The sequence below is a fragment of the Cryptomeria japonica genome, chromosome 2, assembly GCF_030272615.1.
Source record: "Cryptomeria japonica chromosome 2, Sugi_1.0, whole genome shotgun sequence".
NCBI classification, from domain to species: domain Eukaryota; kingdom Viridiplantae; phylum Streptophyta; class Pinopsida; order Cupressales; family Cupressaceae; genus Cryptomeria; species Cryptomeria japonica.
Window position 1 is genome coordinate 430,381,741 of NC_081406.1, and position 6,382 is coordinate 430,388,122.

General features: G+C 55.7%; 1 non-coding gene across 1 annotated transcript; it reads right to left on the minus strand.

Moving 5' to 3' along the window:
- Positions 1–2,308: 2,308 nt before the first annotated feature.
- On the minus strand, positions 2,309–2,427 carry LOC131062042 (5S ribosomal RNA). Its single transcript, XR_009110667.2, has one exon. It is a non-coding gene; the product is annotated as a 5S ribosomal RNA (ribosomal RNA).
- Between the last annotated feature and the right edge of the window lie 3,955 nt (positions 2,428–6,382).

A 6,382-nucleotide genomic window follows, 5' to 3' on the forward strand; every position in this document is an offset into this window, starting at 1 on the left:
TCTTCCCAGGCCTGGTTGTTGGGTGTGCTCCCACCCTGGCGCGCATGAAGTTGGAAGTTGGGTTAATTGCTCGGGTGCACACCTTCGTTAGGGTGGGCACCTTGGTGCGCATACCTTTCCTGGGTTGCGCACCAGGGCGGGCTCAAGATGGCACTCGCATTCCATTTTTTTCAATATCTTTCAAAACAGAAATTTTAAAGTCTCATTTTTTTTTTGCCCTTTATGGAAATTAGTGAAGGCAGCGCATCAAAGGTGTGCACCTCGCTGCCCACCTTGGTGTACTCCGAGGTGCCCACCATGGTGCGCAATGCTGGTGCGAACCCGGGAGCGCCCCACTGTGTGCTCCAAGTTGCGGCGTGCATGAAGTCGGAGCTTGGTTTACCTCGGGTGCGCACCTCGCGTGCACCTTCGCCGGGGTGGGCACCTTGGCTGGGTTGCGTGCCCTGGTGGGCACCATGGTGCACACCAAGGAGCGCTCTGAAGTGTGCTTCAAGGTGCGGTGTGCACGAAGTTGGAGCCCAGTTTGCCTCGGATGCGCACCTCGCGTGCACCTTCGCCGCGGTGGGTACCTTGGCTAGGTTGCGCGCCTTTGTGGGCACCATGGCGTGCACGAAGTCGGAGCCCGATTTGCCCCAGGTGCGCACCTTGTGTGCACCTTCGCTGGGGTGGGCACCTCAGTGCGTACACCTTGGCTGGGTTGTGCGCCCTGGTGGGCACCATGGTGCGCACCAAGGAGCACTCCGAAGTGTGCTCCAAGGTGCGGCATGGACGAAGTCGGAGCTCGGTTTGCCCCAGGTGTGCACCTCGCGTGCACCTTCATTGCGGTGGGCACCATGGAGCACTCTGAAGTGTGCTCCAAGGTGCGCACCATGGACCTCCAAGGTGCGCAACATGGACCTCCAAGGTGCGCAGCATGGCATGCACGAAGTCAGAGCCCAGTTTGCACCGGGTGCGCACCTCACGTGCACCTTCGCCAGGGTGGGCACCTCGGTGCGCACACCTTCTTAATGTTTTTTTGCCTTTTCTAGAAATTGGTGAAGGCAGCGCATCAAAGGTTGGTACCTCGGTGTGCTCTGAGGTGCGAACCCGGGAGCGCTCTGAGGTGCGCACGAAGTAGAAAGTTAGCATAATTGCCTTGTTTTCCATGGGTGCGCTCTGAGGTGCACAACATTGGTGCGCACCAAGGAGCACTCCGAAGTGTGCTCCAAGGTGCGCATGATGGCGTGCACCTTTAATGCGCACGATTCAGAGCTCTGTTTGCCTGGCGTGCGCACAACTTGGCTGGGTTGTGCACCTTGGAGGGCGCCATGGTGCGCTCTGAGGTGCACACCAAGGTTCGCTCTGAAGTGTCCTCCAAGGTGCACACCTTTTGTGCGCTCCAAGGTGCGCACGAAGTCGGAGCTCAGTTTGCCCCGGGTGCGCACCTTAGCCAGGGTGCGCACCTTTCTGCGCACACCTTGGCTGGGCTGCACACCTTGGTGGGTGCCATGGTATGCTCCAAGGTGCCCAAGATTGGTGCGCACCAAGGAGTGCTCCGAAGTGCTCTCCAAGGTGCACACCTCTCGTGCGCTCCATGGCGCGCACCTCTGGTGCGCACGAAGTCGAAAGTTGTGTTAATTGTTCGGTTTGCCCCGGGTGCGCACCTTGCATGCCCCTTCACCAGGGTGGGCGCCTTGTTGCACACACCTTGGCTGGGCTACGCACTAGGGTGGGCACCCGGGTGCGCACACCTTGGCACCCGCATTTCCTTCAAATTTTTTTTTTTTTTTTTTTTGACAATCTCTCAATTGGGAAATTCTATAATCTCAATTTTTTTTGCCTTTTTCAGGAAAATTTTGAACGGAGCGCATCATTGGTGTGCACCAAGGAGCGCTCCTAAGTGTGCTCCAAGGTGCGCACCTCTAGTGCACTCTAAAGTGCTCTCCAGCTGCGTGTACCTACCCTGGGCACGCACCCGGCCCTGCAAAGGTTTGCTCACCTATCCTGGGCATCTGGTGTGGAACATTAGAGTAAGAAACATCGTTGTGCACCTTGGCCAACGTGCACGACTCGACCAAGTGCACACTGGCTGAGGTGCACATCGATTTCACCTGGGTGCGCACGCAACACCTTGGGCGCACCGGGGTGCGCACATAACGCCCGGGTTGCACCGTGGCCTATGTGCTTGAGGCACTTCGAGTGCGCGCTCGGTGTCGCCCCTGTGCGTGAGGTATTGTAGGCACCGCACCCCGGCCCAGCCCTGACGAGAACGCAAACAGGCAAAAGGTTAATTCAAATAGCATTGCGACGCCCGATGAAAAACTAAAAAGGGGTGCAACACCGAGACTTCCCGGGAGGTCACCCATCCCAGTACTACTTCGGCCCAAGTGCGCTTAACTGCAGAGTTTTGATGGGATCTGGTGCACTAACGCTAGTATGATCGCACTCGTTATGAGCTTGTCGCAGTGTGTACTTAGCAAACCGCGACCCACGTGCGAATCCACACCAGCCACCCACCCCCGCCGAGGTGCACACCCTACCTCGCCAGGCACACATCGTTTGCCAAGTGTGAACCTTGCCCGGGTACGCGCACCTCGCCCAGGCATCGGGTGTGCACCCAGCCTGGCCTACGTACGTGCACCTGGATGGGGCGTCGTGTGCGCACCCGACCCGACCAAGTGCGTGCAGTGTCCCATCTGCACCGCGGTGCCTGCACACCACCTCAGGCACAATGACCTGCGCTCACATGTGGGCCGAGTGCACCCTGGTGCATTTTGGGGTGCCTCGGGTGCACGCTCGATCTTGCCCCGGTGCACCAAGGCGCTCGATTTGCCCCGGGTGCGCACCTGGTGCAGGGTGGGCACCCAAAATAGGGATCAAGCACCAAAAATAAGTTTCGGGATGCAAAATGGGACCCAACGACCACAAATGCGTTCCAAGACCCATGATGGGTCCATGAGAACAAAAATGTGTTCTGAGACGCAATAAACAAATATTGGTTTTAAGGAGAAGAAACATGCTCTGATGCCCAAAATGAGAATCGACCCCGAAAAGGCCACAGGCCAAAAGTGGGATGCGAGACAAAAAAAATGGGACCCGAGGACCAAAATTGGGTTCCCAGGTCGAAGATAGGGCAACCAGACAAGAAACGACCTCTAAGGCTCGAAATGAGTCTCGATGACTAAAACTAGATAAGAAGCACCCATCAAGCACCCAACTCAACACCCATGGGATGCCGACCCACCCCGACACCCACTCGAGCTTCCACCTAGCACACCTTGGCACCCACCCACCCTGGCACCCAACCTCGCACCCAACTTAGCACCTTTGAACCCACATTGGCACTCACCCTGACCCTGGCACCTTGGAACCCACATTGGCACTCACCTTGACCCTAGCACCAACCTTTGCACTCACCTTGGGACCCACCCTGGCTCCCACCTCGACACCCACCCAGACACCCACCTTGGTTCCTTGGCACCCACCTTGGATCCTTGGCACCCACCCTGACAACCCCCTTGGCATGCAACTTGGCTACTTACCACCCACCTTGGCTCCTTGACGCCCACCCTGACAACCACCTCGTGACCTACCTTGGCCACGGTTGGTGCACACCCATCCTGGTGCCCACCTTGGCTCCCACCCTATGACCCACCTTGGCACACACCTTAGAACCCACCCTCGCAGCCATCTTGGGCAGGGTGGGTGCGTACCCATCCTGGCACCCACGTTGTGACACACCTTGGAACACACCCTGTGACCCACACACCCTAGCACCCACCTTGGCACCCACCTTGGAACCCAACCTAGCAACTTGGCACCCACCCCATGACCCACCTTGGCATCCACCATAGCAGTCGCCCACTTGGCACCCACCTTGGCACCCACCCTGACACTTGTGCACCCACCTTGCCACTCACCCTAGCACTGACCCATCCTAGCACCCAAGCTATGATGAACCTTAGCACCCACCCTGGCACCTTTGCACCCTAGCACTCACCCATCCTAGCACCTAACCTGTGACCCACCTTGACACTTACCCTCGCACCCACCTTGGAACCCAACCTAGCACCCACCCACCCTGACACCCACCCTAGCACCTACCCACCCTTGCACCCACCCACCTCGACACCCACCCTGTGACCCATCTTGGCACCCACCTTCTCACTCACCTTAGAACTCACACTGGCACCCACCTTGGCATCCACCTTAGCACCCACCCACACTGGCACCCACCTCGGGCAAGGTGGATGCACACCCACCCTGGCACCCAATTTAGAACCCACTGAGCCTGTTACCCACATTGCAGACCACCCTAGAACCCACCCTATGACCCACATTGGCATCCACACCCTAGCACCTATGCACCCAGGCACCCACCACAACACCCACCCTAGCACTAAATCTGTGACCCACCTTGGAACTCACCCTAGAACCCACCCACCCTATGAACCATCTTGGCATCCACCTTAGCACCCACCCACCTTGGCACCCACTCTAGCACTCACCCATCCTAACACCCAACTTGTTACCCACCTTGGCACCCAACCTGGCACCCACCCTAGCACCCACCCACCCAGGAGCCCACCTTGGCACCCAACCTAACACCCACGCATCCTGGCACCCAACCTGTGACCCACCTTGGAACCCACCCTAGCACCCACCTTTGAACCCACTATATCACCAACCCACCTTGGCACCCACCCTATGACCCTCTTTGGAATCCACCCTAGCACGCACCCACCCTGGCACCACCATGGAGGGCACCCTAGCACCCACCCACCCCGGCACACACCTCGACACCCACCTTGGTGTGCGCACTGTGCCAACCTCTCAAAGACCCTATGTGGTGCGCTCTAAAGTGTACACCTTTGGTGCACTCCGAGGTGCACACCAAAGTGTGCACCGAGGTGAGGACCAAAGTGCACTCTAGGGTGCACACCAAAGTACACTCTAGGGTGCACACCAAGGCGCACACCTTTGGTGTGGTCAATGCAAACAAATTTGGAAGTTGGGGTCGATGTCCTAATCGCTGCTATAGACTACACATGTATGAGAATCAGACAAATAGCTTATATAGGGGAGGTGTTGCATTTGATGGCTCGACTCCCCTGGTTGTGTGCACTACACCAACTTCAAAGACCCTGTGTTGTTTAAGAAGTCGGAAGCTAGGGTGGATGTCCTAATCATTGCTGCAGACTACGCATGTATGAGAATCAGACAAATAGCTTATATAGGGGAGGTGTTGCATTTGGTGGGTCGACTCCCCTAGTTTTGCGCACTACGCCAACCTCAAAGACCCTGCATTGCGGAAGAAGTCGAAAGTCAGAGTTTGGTGAGCACCAAGGCGTGCACCTTTGGTGTGGGAATTTAGAAGTTGGGGTTGATGTCCTAATCATTGTTGCAGGCTACACATGTATGAGAATCAGACAAATAGCTTATATAGGGAGGTGTTGGGTTTGATGGGTCGACTCCCTTGGTTGTGCACATTACGCCAACCTCAAAGACCTTGTTTTCGTTAAGAAGTCGAAAGTTGGGGTCAATGTCCTAATGGCTCCTGCAGGCTACGCATGTATGAGAATTGGACAAATAGCTTATATAGGGGAGGTGTTGGGTTTGATGGGTTGACTCCCCTGGTTGTACGCATTACGTCAACCTCAAAGACCTTGTTTTTGTTAAGAAGTCAAAAGTTGGGGTCGATGTCCTAATCGCTCCTGCAGACTACACATGTATGAGAATCAGACAAATAGCTTATATAGGGGAGGTGTTGGGTTTGATGGGTCGACTCCCCTAGTTGTTCGCATTACGCCAACCTCAAAGACCTTATTTTCTTTTAGAAGTGGAAAGTTGGGGTCAATGTCCTAATCGCTCCTGCAGGCTACGCATGTATGAAAATTAGACAAATAGCTTATATAGGGGAGGTGTTGGGTTTGATGGGTCGACTCCCCTGGTTGTGCACATTGCGCAAACCTCAAAGACCTTGCATTGCGGATGAAGTTGAAAGTCAGAGTTTGGTGTGCTACAAGGTGTGCTTGAAGGTGCTCACCTAGGTGTGCACTTGTGTGCACCAAATGTGTGCACCTTTGGAGTGCATGAAAAGTGCCCTCCAAAGGTGCGCACCTATGGAGCACACGAAAAGTGCCCTCCAAAAGTGTGCACCTTTGGAGCACACAAAAGTGCCTTCCAAAAGTGCGCACCTTTGGAGCGTAGAAAAGTGCCTTTCAAAAGTGCGCACCTTTGGAGCGCACAAAAGTGCGCACCTCTGGAGCGCACTTTGGTGCACACCAAGGCACTGGTGTGGTCAATGTAGGCGAGTTTGGAAGTTGGGGTTGATGTCCTAATCGGTGGTGCAAACTACAGAGGTGTGAGATTCGGACAAATAATTTATATAGGGGAGGTGTAT